At 35.7% G+C, this 14213-nt stretch overlaps 2 long non-coding RNA genes across 3 annotated transcripts; one reads left to right on the top strand and one right to left on the bottom strand.

Annotated features, from left to right (window-relative positions):
• The first annotated feature begins 16 nt into the window (after window positions 1-16).
• On the top strand, window positions 17-4655 carry LOC112167075. Of its 2 annotated transcripts, XR_005800533.1 has the most exons (8): window positions 17-380; window positions 633-1034; window positions 1110-1159; window positions 2163-2312; window positions 2712-2763; window positions 3263-3370; window positions 4150-4258; window positions 4356-4655. It is a non-coding gene; the product is annotated as an uncharacterized LOC112167075 (long non-coding RNA). The 2 variants fall into 2 exon arrangements; XR_002923587.2 differs by lacking the exons at window positions 1110-1159; window positions 2163-2312.
• Window positions 4656-5319: 664 nt separating this feature from the next.
• LOC112167074 lies at window positions 5320-6377 on the bottom strand. The gene is made up of 3 exons (XR_002923586.2): window positions 6298-6377; window positions 6022-6144; window positions 5320-5394 (listed from the first exon to the last, which is right to left on the bottom strand). It is a non-coding gene; the product is annotated as an uncharacterized LOC112167074 (long non-coding RNA).
• Window positions 6378-14213: the final 7836 nt, after the last annotated feature.

The raw sequence follows: 14213 nt of genomic DNA on the forward strand, positions 1-14213 counted from the left end.
CACAGAGAGAAATAACTTCTACCAAAACCAAGAACTCACAATCTCTACCAAAACCAAAAACTCACAATCTCTCACTAGCCCCGCAAGCTCTCACCGTAAACTGTCACCATTTTCAACTCACCACCGTATTCTCTCATCAAAACACCATCACTGGCATCCTGCAACCTCTCCTCAGTTTGCGTATGGACGGTTCGATTCTACCCATCGATGTCGGTTCGATTCTACTCATTGGTTTGGGTTCGATTCTCCTCAGTTTGATTAGAGTTCAGCTTAGTTTGTATTGGGAAGAAGGTGGAGGAGAAAGGGGTTTTGATTAGGGTTCTTCATTTTGGGGATTTCTGAGCAACTCGATTTAGGGCTTTCTCGAAGCAATTGATTTGGTATGTTGGTTTTCGCCTTCTTCAGTTAAGGTTATTTGTACTTTATATCTTGGGATACCTCTGAGTTATTGAATATTAGGTTTGATAATAGATTTCGTCAGTTGTTCAGAAGGTGAGAAGAAGAACCGAAACCCTTTGTGATTTCATCAATCCATAAATGATATAGTAATTAAGTTGGTTTTTGGGTTTTTGTTTTTGATGAAACTGGGTTACATTGCTATAAGAAATTGACCCTCTTTGTGATTTTTGCAGTGTTCTATTAATGCTCTTTGTCGAATTGGAATGATGAAGACGGAGATATTGACCCTTGCTCTTGGTTACACAATTTTCTCAGTCTTCTTCTCTCCCCGAAATATAAAGTCCATGGGTCCACGCCAACCTCCGCGTCCCACTCACAAGTAAATCTGCTATCCATTCAAACTATCGAAGCTCCCAGCTCCTAGCCCAAGCCAGATCTGCCGCCTCCAAGTCCTCCCTTACCAAGTGAAGGAAAATGCTTAAAGGTTGTATCTTGTGCAGGTTTAGCTTTGGAGTTTTAGAGAGAGTAGTGACTGACCCATTTAGTGGTTTGTCGAATTGGAATGATGAAGACAGAGATATTGACCCTTGCTCTTGGTTTGGGGTTGAATGCTTAGATGGAAAAATTGTGGTCTTGTAAGTACTCTCTTTGCTTCTTCTTTCATTTAATAATTTCATTGGGGTTGATCAAAATTGTGTCTTGGTTGGAAGATTCAAATCAGCCCACCATCAAAGTGTGAGCTCAGCAAGACAGTAAGCTTGTATGTATAATTTTATCATTGATTTTGTTCTTCCATATGAGTGTTATAGTGAGACCTATATGTGTTAAAATTTCTGTCCATCTGTTCAAAGTTGTTATGGAATACACTTTTGACCATTACTTAGCTTTGGTAACTCCATTAGAATGCTTAGAACTGAAATAGATTAAGGTTCAAATATTGCACACCATGTGTTTGATAGTATGCCTCAAAGACAACCACCAAGCTGATCGAACTAGTGGGTTGTTCTGTTGTTTTCGAAAGACCTGTACTTCTTCTTTTAATCTCAGTTTTTGGTATCTTAAAATAGATTTTTCAATGATCGTTTTAAACTTGGTTTCACGCAAAATGAACTTGAAATGAGATACTGATGATATTTTGAAGTTAACACAGTGTTTCAGGATTTCTGCAGAAATCAACATTTTCTATCAATTTGGATCTCTGTTTGACCATCCATTTGAACTCCGAATAACTTGAAATTTTCTGAAATTGTGCCTTTACATGTCTAGTTCAAATCTGGAGAGTTGTGCTTGAAAGCACTACAAGGATGATTGTTGGTGAATTTTTCTTTTTTGCTACCAGTTTTCTGAAAATTTCTGAAACTTGCTATTTGGTAAACTGCTATTTGCCTATGTAATTGTATAGTTGCTATATGCTATATCATTGTATATTGGAATTCAAAATAAGGTGCTGTCTCTGATAAGATGATAGTTAGTCATTTGCTTATATCTCATTGTACTGTACATTTAGAATATGGGCACTTGCATCGATGGTTATTAGATTGTTTTGTTTTTGGCTTCCATAAGAACATGGAGATGAGCGTTATAATTATGAAACTGAGTTTCAGAATTTCTGAAAGATTTATGCTTGGATGGGTGAATATGTAAAACAATTATGAAAATGAGGACTTCATTATATTTCTGTTAGTTGTTAGTTCAGTTACAAAGAAAGCCATGGATAATTGAAAATAAGCTGTTTTGTCACAAAAAGAAATTTCTTTCTTCAGCATCAGCCTCTGTGCACAACTATATATTGAAGACCTTTGTCATGGAAAGATGTCAAAAAAAGAAGCAATTAGGCTTTCAAATATATTTCTGCTCACCTCATTAGAGATGCCAGTTTCAAGAATAAATCTGAAATAAATTCGGTGATTGAGGTAATTAATCAATAGTAGTAATTATTTACTTTTTTGGTTTTCCATTCAAACGTGCCTTCTTTCTCTTTATCTCTTATGTCAGTTATGTGTAGATCTCCCTTGCAGCTCTATTTTCAGGTTGAGCAGGAACTGGTGATTCAGTCCACCAGATTGAAAACATTGATAAGAGATTTTAGATGAAATTGTAGAGGAATAGGAGAAATGAACACCAACGCTACTTTAGTATATAGTAAATGTATAACTAGAAATGACACCCGCGCATTGCTGCGGGATTTGTTGCTGTTATCAACTTTGTATCCCAAAAACGATATAGTAGTTAAGTTAGTTTTTGGATTTTTGTTTTTGATGAAACAGGGTTACATTGCTATAATAAATTGACCCTCTTTGTGATTTTTGCAGTGTTCTATTAATGCTCTTTGGTGCTTGGACGAGTTGAGCTTTTGCAAAGGAGGTGAAGAATTTCTATCTCTATTTTGGTTTTGCTTCTGATTTGGGTTCATAAACAATGCTTATGTAATAGAACCGAAACCCTTTTATGTTCATTGTTGGTGATGCTACATATGCAATTCTTTGATTAAAGTTTCTTTCAACTAAATGCATAATTCTATGCATAATTCTCAGAATATATGTGCCATGAAATCTGATGCATTTATAAAACATGACAAGTCTTGCTGTGATGTGATGGATTTTGGGTTTAAGTTGATATATTGTTGTCCTTTTGTAATGGTAATCTGTTTCCTTGGAAACTCATGATGATTGTACTAGAACTTTGGGGAGAGTATTCACACTTGTGTTGGGTGAGCAGTTATTGGGTGTTCAAGTAAAAGAGTTAAATGCAAGAGCATTGGAGTTTGGATTCTATGTTTGATCACATTGCGTTTATAGATTGTCAATTGTCTTAATTATATATTCTATCTTCTTGCATGTGTAATGTTTCTGTTTCCTGGTAGGTTGTTGAGGAAATCATTATATTTCTGAATAAGAAAAAAGACCAACTGGAAGCCCAAGCAATGGTAGTTGAGCAAAAAATCTAGGGATTGAAATTAAAAGCAGAAGATGTAAGAACTCATTTCTTCTTTCCTCTAAGGCCTACGTTTCTATTTCTGTTTTAGTTTCTTATTGTATTCTATAAATGTACTTTGCTTTTCAGTTTCTCTGTTAAGACTTTCATCTATGTTTTGCAACCATAATTTGTGAAATGCAGAAAACATAGCTTTACTTGTGAATGATTCTTTTGTATGGTTGCAGCTTTATAAGCAAAATATGCTTTTGACTTTGGTTTCTGTTTTTTTTATGATAGACTTTGGTTTATGTTACCGGTTCATATGTTTTTCAATGATGCATGTACCATCATGTTGTCACATGGAATATTGGAGAAGAGTTCTTATTAGGGATAGCAGCTTTTCCAGCCATTATAAATTTGATAGTATCTTGAAATTGATAAGAGAAACTTCTACTCGGTATTACAGATCTCTACCTTTACTGGGCAAGTTTTTCCACCAAAATTATAGAACCTTAATTCTTAAGCTTTCAGGGGTTCCATTAACCAATTAATAAACTCAAATCTGAAATATTATAAATTTAGGTTATAGCTATGGTGCTTTTCATGTAGTGGGAAATAAGTATGGCAGGTCTGGGACACATCTATATATATCTCCCAAAGCTATAAAAATTAGTCCCAAGCACCTCGCTTCTTCCCAAAATTAACTACTTGTGGGTTTGGTATTTGGTTTTCTTTTGTGGATTGAATGAAGATGGTGATGGTCCTGATGGATATGTACATACAAGTAAATTTTCCTATGTTAAATTCTAATTACCTTTATGGGCTTGTGTTTAGGAGTACATATTAAAGGAGCTGACTATTGTTAGACAGAGTTTTCTTGTTGGAGAGCTGTTATTGTTGGCTGTGCTGCTATTGCTGGAGTTGTAAGGAGCTAGCTTGACTGGTGAGTGTTGCTTGACTGCTACTCTTTGCCTCTGTTTTGTTGAATGCATTTGTTGAAGCTGGAATGCATTTGCTGATATTATGAGTTGTTTATTCAGTAGGAGAGGAGAGGCAACAGTCAATATACCAAAGCAGACATAGACATGATGCGAAATGAATGGGCAAAGTATGTCGTGAAGGCGTATGTGTAGGAGCTAAAGGAAAGCATAAGAGGAAGTAGGTTGTTGCTGAAGGAAAGCATCATTTTTGTGCTTCTCTGCTGGTACAATATTCATGCACTGTGTGGCATGTTTTGTAACAAATAATTTGTATTTATATCAGCTTTTGATGTCCCAAATAGATGGGCATGCAGTTGAATGCTTTTCTTCTTTCAATGTTGGCTTGGATGAATGGGAAATCCTCCCTTTTAACATTTGAATGCTTTTCTTCAAATAATATGAGTTGGATTACTCATTTCATAGATTCTAGTGTCTTTTCTTTACAATTAGTCACTGTTCATTAGGTAAAATGGAGCTTTATTATCAATGCACAAAATCTAGAAAAGACGATTATCACACAACAAAATTTCTAATGTTAATAATGTTGTCTGAAGTAACAATTTGGATGTTCACACAATGAATCCTTATATAACCATGCAACGGTTCTAACAAACATACGTTGTCTTATTTACAATTACACAACTGTAATAACTAGAATACGTTATCTAAAAACTAACGCACAACAACAAAATTTCCAAAAGTGAAGTGTGAAGATAACTCATACAACAGAGATAATAAAATGCTGTTGTCTGATTCGCCTTTCATACAACGGCTCGGAAACAACTTTCGTTGTGTGAATGATGCTAATGACATGTGTAGCATGACTGCGCGGCAACTGTGGCTGTCATCTGCCGAGAGAAGGCACAACAGTTTTAACCAAATAAGTGTTTACTGTTTGTGATTCACATAACGGGTTTCCATTGTTGTGCCATTTTTCATCACACAACTCTCCGATACACAACGGAGATCGTCCAAATCACACAACGAATTTGGTCCGTTGTCTGTTAGCTTTTTTGGCCTAGTGCTCTCTTTTTGCCACTGTAAGTGTGTAACATTCATCTCCTTCCTAACGGAAAGCACTCGCAAGAAGTACCAAAAGCTGTGACAAAGTCCAAAGTACAACAAATTGATCAACTTATGCAATAGATAAACAGCCAAGGCAATGGAAGAGCAAAACATCTTTTTCTTTAATTAGGTCTGTTTCCTCAAAAGAAGATTTAAATAGGATTCTTTTAGCTATACTTAGATATTAAGTTGAACTCCAATCTTTAACTATAGTATCAAAGAGGTCAGAAAGATCACGTAACTTCACACTGAACCTCTTTTAGATTGAACACAACACAGCTCATTTTAAGATCAAGTTGGAATGGTGATCATGAATGGCAACTAAATGATTATAAATATATAAACCCAGTTTCTGATTATTAAACTGCTTTGCTGCTCATCAGCCCACTTTCCAGCACTGGCAATTCAGCTATTCCTAGATTGATTTCAAGGTCAAAAGGTCCAAGGGTGGTACTCGGGAGGGGAAGGCTCCTCGACCAAATGGGAAGAGATTTTTTGTAGAGATTTATTTTATACAATATGATAAACAATGGGAAATAGCAATTTACTTCTATGCTGTCAAATTACCAACTTAGATTAGTCTTTAGCAAAATGATTTTGGATTGTTAAGTTGTCAATACTTCTTGAATTCAAAAAACAAAAATTTTAACGGAGTAATTACCCGAGGAGGACTACATATTGCCCTGTTAAGTTGTCAATATTTCTTGTCCTTCACAACAGCACCAGTTGAGGAAGTGTGACGACTGACGACTGCTTCCAAATATATGGAAAAAGCCCACATCACCTGATCAATCAATTCAGTTAGATCGCACAAGTAATTGAACAATTTGATCCTCAGACAATTTTGGTACTGCACAAAACTGTTAACATCAATCATAATCAACAGAGAGAGAGATCTATAGATATATACAAATATAGAGAGAAATAGAGAGAGTACTTGAGAGAACGGCTTTGGATCTGCGGATTATGAAGAAGAAGAAGAAGAGTGTAGACAGAGCAGCAGCAGCTCCATCTTTTCTACCATTATCAACAACCCACAAAATAATATCATCAGTTGCAAATAACCACTACATAATAATGTAAATCCATAGATCAAGAAGAAAGAGACTCAAAATTCAAAACCCACATGGTAAAGTAGGAATACAGAGCATGAATTTACAAATCAATAGCACTAATCGACCATAAAGGCCCAAACTTTGGGCCTATGTTTAACCAAACAATAAGCAAATAAATCACAGAAAGCAAAAACGTACCAGCGCCAAGGATGTTCTTGAGGTCTCACACTCTCACCTTCATCTATGTTTTCACGAAATACAAAACTGTCAATATCGATAAGAATCAGAGAGAGAGAGATCTACAGATATATACATATACAAAAAGAGATAGAGAGAGAAAGAGGCTCTGGATCTATAGAGTATGAAGAAGCAGAAGGATGCAGTCAAAGCGGCAATGGAAACCAAAGACGAAGAGAAAACTGAGAGATCTCGAGTTCTTGGCGATCCTTCCACTCCTTGGCGATCTCGAGTTCTTGACAAACAACGAGGAAACCAAGAGGATTAATGAAGAGAAGAAAGAGACGGCGAGAGGCCAGAGAAGACAGAGAAACAGAAATGAAAGGGTGAGAGAAAAATGAGAGGCGAGGCCGCGAGAGGCATAGAAGTCGTGGACCCTTAGGGTTTCTAAAGTCAAAACGACGTAGTTTTAACTAGTTCGGTTTTTTTCACTTCAAACCTAATCAGTATTAATTAAGTAAATAGTGTTTATGGTTAAATTTTCAAAAACCTCGTAATTGCCCTTAATTTATTAAGGCTCTAAAAATAATTAATTTCATATATAAAGGATAAAATCATAATTTAAAAAATAAAGCAATGAACATGGGAGTTGTTCTTCCTTGAACGTGGAAGAATTTCTCTCAAACTGTTTTTGAAGTTCTTTTTTTCTCTCTTTTTTTTTGAGGTATTAAAAGATAAGAACAAAAATTATCAATAAAAAACAAACTCTAAATATATTCCCACTGTGTACCGCCAAGATCTAGGGTTTGTTCGCACTAGAATCAAAGGATATGGCTCCGACAAGGAGGAAGACGACCAAGCAGAGGAGAAAGGCGAGGGCTGGTTTTACCATCAAGATCAAGAAGGAGGAGCGAGTCTTCACGCTTATGAAAATTTTAATTTTGAATTGTAGTTGTCTTGCAATACTGGATATTAATTTGGTGAGGTACTGTTATCCCTTACAATGTAACTTTTATCACTATTTTAGACAAAAAGAAGTTGAGGCCTCGGAGCGTGAGATTGCGGATAATAATTCATACAAGATACAATTGAGTTTACAAATTCACTAATTCATGCTTTATACTTCAATAGACAATAATCTAGACTCCATAGATCATAATCAAACTTCAAAGCTTCATTATATGAAATGGTTGGCTTTGGTTCTCGTTTCGAATTCGATCAACTAGGTCAAATTTAGTTACTCTTATAAACTTATATTTATATATCATACACTCCAAAAAGAAACCTCTATAAATTCAAAGAAAATTAAAAAACCTACCGTTGGATGCGATTATTACAATAAATTATGAGTGTGTTTAAAAATTAGGGCAATTTCACAATAATTTTGAATCCGATCGGATTGGTCAACCATAATTACTTGTATGTTTTCTTGGTTGACCAATGACATGACGACCGCGAAACGTGCTTATTTTTTTACATCATGTTTGTAAATATTTCATCGATGGATGGGCGTTGACATAAGATAAAAATTTCAATTTTAATTACCAATATATTAGCCTATACCAATTTACCTCCTAAAGTTGTATGACTTATATATTGTATTTAAATTGTTGAGGTTCATTCTAAAGCAACCATGAAGTGGAAAATGAATTTGGAGGAACCAACCGCTCGATGAAGAGATTGTAATGTTTTATGATGGTTGTAAAAAATGGGGCCAATTTGGTTCTCGTTTCGAATTCGATCAACTAGGTCAAACTTAGTTACTGTTATAAACCAATATTTATATATAAACACTCCAAAGAGAAATCTCTATAAATTCAAAGAAAATGAAAAAACCGACCGTTGGATGCGATTATTACAATAAATTATGCGTGTGGTAAAAAATTTAACAAATTTCACAATAGTTTCAAACCCGATCGGATTGGTCAACGGTAGTTATGATATAAAATTTCACAATATTTCGGTTCGGTTCGGTTCGGTTCAAGTTTGGTTCGGTTTTCACCTAGCTGAAACCGAAAACCTAATCGAATATAATCGGTTCGGTTCAGTTTTTTTTCAGTTCAGTTTTGTTCGGCTTCGGTGCGGTTTTTTTCGGTTTTCGGTTTCACGAGCCCACCCCTATTGGCTCTTGTGCAAAAGTATTTCAGACAATGGTTGATTTTTTTGATGTTGTCTGAATGAGTCAATTCAGACAACAGTTATTACGTGATGTTGTCCAAAGTTCATTTATACAATGGTTGATAAAAGATGTTGTCTGATTGTTTTTAATCAGACAACAATTATTACTTCTCTGTTGTGCAATTACCATTATACAATGGTTGAAAAAGATGTCGTCTGATTGTTTTGATTCACACAACAGTTTTTCAGTTGTCTATTGTGCAACTCTCTTTCAGACAATATACTGAAATTGCTGGTGTCTGAGTTTTAAAGTTCAAATGTGTTTGCGCGCCCTAGTTATATTGAACACTTGGCCAAATTTTTAATTTTCACTCTTTCCCTCCATTAGTTCAACAAAATTTTACTTTGATAGTGACTAACCCTAGAAACCCAACACACTCTCTCTTACTCGGCCGCACGCCCAATTCTCTATTATCTCTCCCTTCCGTTTCTCCCTACCATCACTGGAGACCACCATTTCTAGCCATCAATTCACGACACTGCCACATACCAATCGAACCAGCACCTTAATAGGATCAAAACTCAAGCCCAGCACTGCCATGCACCGACTCTTGCCTCTGCACGTGACCCTCTAAGCCGCGATGCTACTGGTCCCTTACTTTGAGTTTATGGGTTTCTGTTTTTCACTCTTCAATCCATCAATTGATAGGTTTCTTACTTTGAATACTTTCTGGATTTTCAATTTTCAGTCTTCAATTCTTCAATAGCCTCGAATTCAAGTAGCAAAGCAGATGTCCTCAAGGCTCAAGCAGATTTGTGGGTTCGATACTTCGATTTCAGTTTTTGATTTCAAATTCTTCAAGCTAGGTTCAATTTCGGGATTTCTCGGTAACTTGCTTGGTTACTCACTTACTTGTTTCGGCTTTCTTCAAGCTTGATTCAAATTGCATGATTTGCATCCCACATGACCATTATTTTACTACCTCCATCTCATATCTTTTCTGCAATGTCAGAGCTCTAAAGCGGCGATAATTTATGCTTTTTCCAGTTTTCTTCATGTTGTTATTGCTATCTGTGTGTGAGTGTGTGTAACTGTGTATCAGTAGTTGATTTGAAATCATGGTTGCATTCAAAGCCCCAGAACATATTATTTGTTGTTTAAGTGTTTGACAGAATTGACAAATGGTTCATTGTATAAATTGAGATGAAATTTGCATCTGTTTTGGTATGAAAATAATATCAATCAAGCATATGTTTTGGTATGCTGGCGTGCTGCCAGTTTTGGACTTTTGGTATGCTGCTTTGTTTCTCTATCTGTAATATGTTATTAAGAGTATGTGCCGGTTTTGGTAATATGCAAATTTCGCTGCCGCCGCCTAAGCAATAACTCTAAACCTTCAGAACCAATTTCGGGTGTCAACTCCAATTCATAAGATACAAAGGTTCGTCTTCCTTCTCCTTCAAACTATCCACTCTCTTTGTTCTCATTCATTGTTGTGTTTGACAGCGATTACACTTTCGTCTAAGTTAGGTTATTAATACAGTGAGAATTGATTATGAACATTGAGAAGGTTTACCTTTATTTGTTTTGGATATTCAATTATGTGTTGGGTGTTCATCTTGTTTTGACTATGCTGAAATCAGAATTGGGTTTGTTGTGTTTTGGTTTTAGCTGGTGTGTGCTTTTGGTGGAGCTGTAGCGTCGTCTTCACTTCTGGGGGTTTCTTGTTTCTCTAGGTGCGTGCTTTATAATTGAACTTCTTCTCTAGTTTCTCTAGTCACAAATGACATCTCCTCAGTTAGGAAGCACTTCCATTAATTGTTAATTTACCTTGCTTTTAGAAGGATTCAGTTACAACAATCTTGTTTTCAATTCTAGTTTGTGTTCTGTGGTGTTGAAAGTTGGAGAGAGATCGATTGATATGGGAATGAAGGTGGATGGTTTGGTAGAGCAAGGAAGAGAGATCCATAAGTTCCTTCTTTTCCAAAGTCCTTGCTATGTTTGTCTAACTGGTGATATCTTTCAATTGATTTTGAGTCTTTTGGTTTGTTTTTGTTAAGTTCCAGCTCTTCTATTTAGGATTCATTGGTTAAAACTGAAGGTAGAAAAGAGGTTCTGCAAATCTGAATTTGTGTTTCTGAGTTTCTGACCCAGTTGAACTTTTACTGAAAACTATACAGTTCAGTTGGGAACTTGAAATTATTATGTTCTTCCAAATTGCAATAGACATCTTAAAGATTGTTTCAGAATTGAATCTCCTAAAAACAATTTTTCTAGAATTACTTATGATTTTTCAAATTTGCAGGTCTGCTGCAGGAATTTCTGTACACAACAATACTGTCTTTTTATTTCGGTCTCTTTAGTAGTTTTCTACGTCCAGTCTTTCTTGAAAGCACCAGTACTTGAAAAGTAGCCACTCCCATCCTTCAAATGAAATCAGTCTTGCTCTTTTTGGAGTTCGTACGAATGATTTATGTCATCACGAAGTTAGCTCTATGCATTAGGATTCTTGCAGCATAATTTTCTACAAACATTAAATATTTTATGGGTGTTAAACTATCTTAGTTTCTTGGAAAATAGAACACTGGGTTTCTTGTGCCTAAGGTGTTTGTTGAATGCATAGCTGAAATTTCCTATTAGACTTCTTTAACATCTTATATCCCATTTTGGTAACTGAAATAATTTTATGCCCAAGTTGTTCATGTTTTGTCTCTTGGGTCTTCTTTAAACAGCATCCTACAGTTTACTAGCTCAATAAAATTATCATTATCTGGTGTAGGTGTTGGTGTAGAGAAGCCTAACCAGAGGGAATTTTATATAACTCAATTCGATAGCATCATCAAAAGATTGAAAGTGGTAAACTTTGTGATAACCGTAAGTTAAGAGATTTGTATTAATTTTCTGTCAGCTTGTTTTAAAATGAACTCTTAGTCAACTAGGTGGCATTGGGTTGGGCTAGGGAAGTTGTAGATCTTATTGGGTACCAAGTAATGAAGACATTGAGTCCCACCCAATTTGTAAAAACCTACATTCATCTCCCTGCTATTCGTATGTCAGAACACATGCCATTAGTAGTCCATTATTTGTGATAAGGTTTAGGTTATTAGGGAAGACTCTAATGCTAACACTTTATTATAGTCTATTATTTATATTAAGCTCTTCATTGTGCTTGGATCTCTAATGCTAACCTCGTGGTTAAATTGGTTGTATGAAGAAGTCATAATTCGTGTGATGAGCATTTGGTTGACAAAATTGCATAATTTATGCCTACTCCTTTTGCTTATGTGTCTCTCTTTTCCATCTCCAACTTTCTTTCATTTGTTTTATCCCCGTTAATCAACCACCCTTTATGCCTTCTCCTTTTGCTTCTGTGTCTCTCTTTTCCATCTCCAACTTTCTTTCTTTTGTTCTATCCCCGTTGATCAACCACTCTTTTCCTCTTAAATAACATGTGTGTAAGAGTGGTTATAAAATCGTGGGAATCTGGGATTCAAAATTTTTATTGTTCATGGGATAATGGCATCATCAGCTTAGGATGTAGGCCTCATCTGATGTAATTAGTGCTTCTACCACGTTTCTCTCTCTCTCTCTCTCTCTACCGCAATTATCTCTATTTTTTTCGCTGTTTTTTATCGAGTTAGAAAAGTCTAGATGCGACATTTTATCGAGTTATGCTTGTTTCTTTTAGACTAGGTTCTTATTCCCGAATTGATCTGATTTATTTACTTTCCTCAAATTGTGAGCAGGAGAGAACCTGAAAGATCGGCGACCACTCTAGGATCAAACAATGAGGAATGATGTGACTAGTGATATTCAATTTATGATCTCACTGTCAAAGTAAAGCTTCATATTCAATCAGTTTGCAGTCCCTTTGATGGTTGACTTGTTAATTTGTTAATGCAAGATGCTAATGGCAACAATGTGGATCTTAGTGTGTACAAGGGGAATGTTCTACTTATTGTCAATGCTTCCAAATAGTATTCACCTCATATTCGTCAATTCTCGCATTTACTGATTCTTTGTTCTATTGTTCACTGCTAATTTTTTCTTTTTCTGCTGATTTGTTGTAGTGGACTGACCTAGTTGTAATATAGTTGGATGATCTATTGTAAAATGAAAATGGAGTAATGGTTTTGTAGAGAGTGCTAGCAAAGTAATGATTCTGTATAACTAAATCGGAAGAGGAATTCCCTGTCAAGCAAATAGCTCTTACAAGGGTTACTTCATATCACTGTCCTATTCTATTGGATTCAAACCAGGTACTAAGGATCTTGCAGTGTTATGCTAGAAGAGACTTTCCATGTAGGGTGAAAAAAGTGCTTATCTAACTTCTCATCATTCATACATACATAAAGGAGAGGCATCAAGGCATAGGGGAGTGATAGCGAAAGTAAAGGCTGTTGTTGATGCAACTTTTGCTGGCATCTTCGTTGTCATCACAAAGTGTGTTCTTCTTCAACATTTTATTAAATATTGTTTGTTAGAAAACTAGTTCTGTTGATGTAATCACTTTGTTGGATATATGGATGAATGTATTGGATTTTTATATAAATGAATGTGTTTTGGACGTGATGTCATTTTGAATGTCTATCAGACCATTTAATCCAGCTAAAAACTATTGTCCAATAATTGATCATCACAAAATGCCTAACAAAAACATTTGTATGAGTCATCTAACTATAATACTATAAGGACTAAAAGAACGAGAAAGTCATTGTCCAGCAAAACAACAAACAACAATTTTTTAGAGAAATCTATAGTATCAATAATGGATGGACAATGGGATTTGCAAGTACATATTGTCTGCCAAGCCTTCAGACAACAGCAAGCATATAAGCCCCTGTTGTCTGACTAAGCCTTCAGACAACAGCAATCATATAAGTCCCTGGTGTCTGATCAAGCCTTCAGACAACAGCAAGCATATAAGCCCCTATTGTCTGGAACACCTTAAGACAATAGTAAGTATATAAGCCGCTGTTGTTCTTCTTGGTGTTCAGACAACAGACAGGATAGTAACTGTTGTTGTACTAAATATTATCAGACGACAGTTTTATGGTATTGTCTGATTCATGTATCAGACGACATTGAGATAGACAACAGCAGCCCCTATAATCAGATGACAATGAAAAACTGTCGTCTGATTGAAAAATTGGTGTAGTGACCTGTCCGACAACTGTGAAAGAACACACCACCGGACAGGAAGAAAACCCTAATTTCTATTCTCAAGGGCGTGCAGGCGCGTTCCCAATACCAATTTTGTCTAGTTATTTAATCAACTTATTCAAAACCCTACTTGTAGCTTATGATAAATGAAAATGTGGATAAACCTAAAATATAGGACAGTGTTGAAGAATATTGACTATTGCCTATTGGTGTGCCGGTCAAACTAGGGTTAGTTATATTGTTGTAATAGGAGAGAAGATTCTAGATTCCCAAATCAAGTTAGATTAGGAATCCTTGTACTCCAAGTAATTGTACTATGTAATCCCTATATATAGGGCT

This window comes from Rosa chinensis, chromosome 5, assembly GCF_002994745.2.
Source record: "Rosa chinensis cultivar Old Blush chromosome 5, RchiOBHm-V2, whole genome shotgun sequence".
NCBI classification, from domain to species: Eukaryota; Viridiplantae; Streptophyta; class Magnoliopsida; order Rosales; family Rosaceae; genus Rosa; species Rosa chinensis.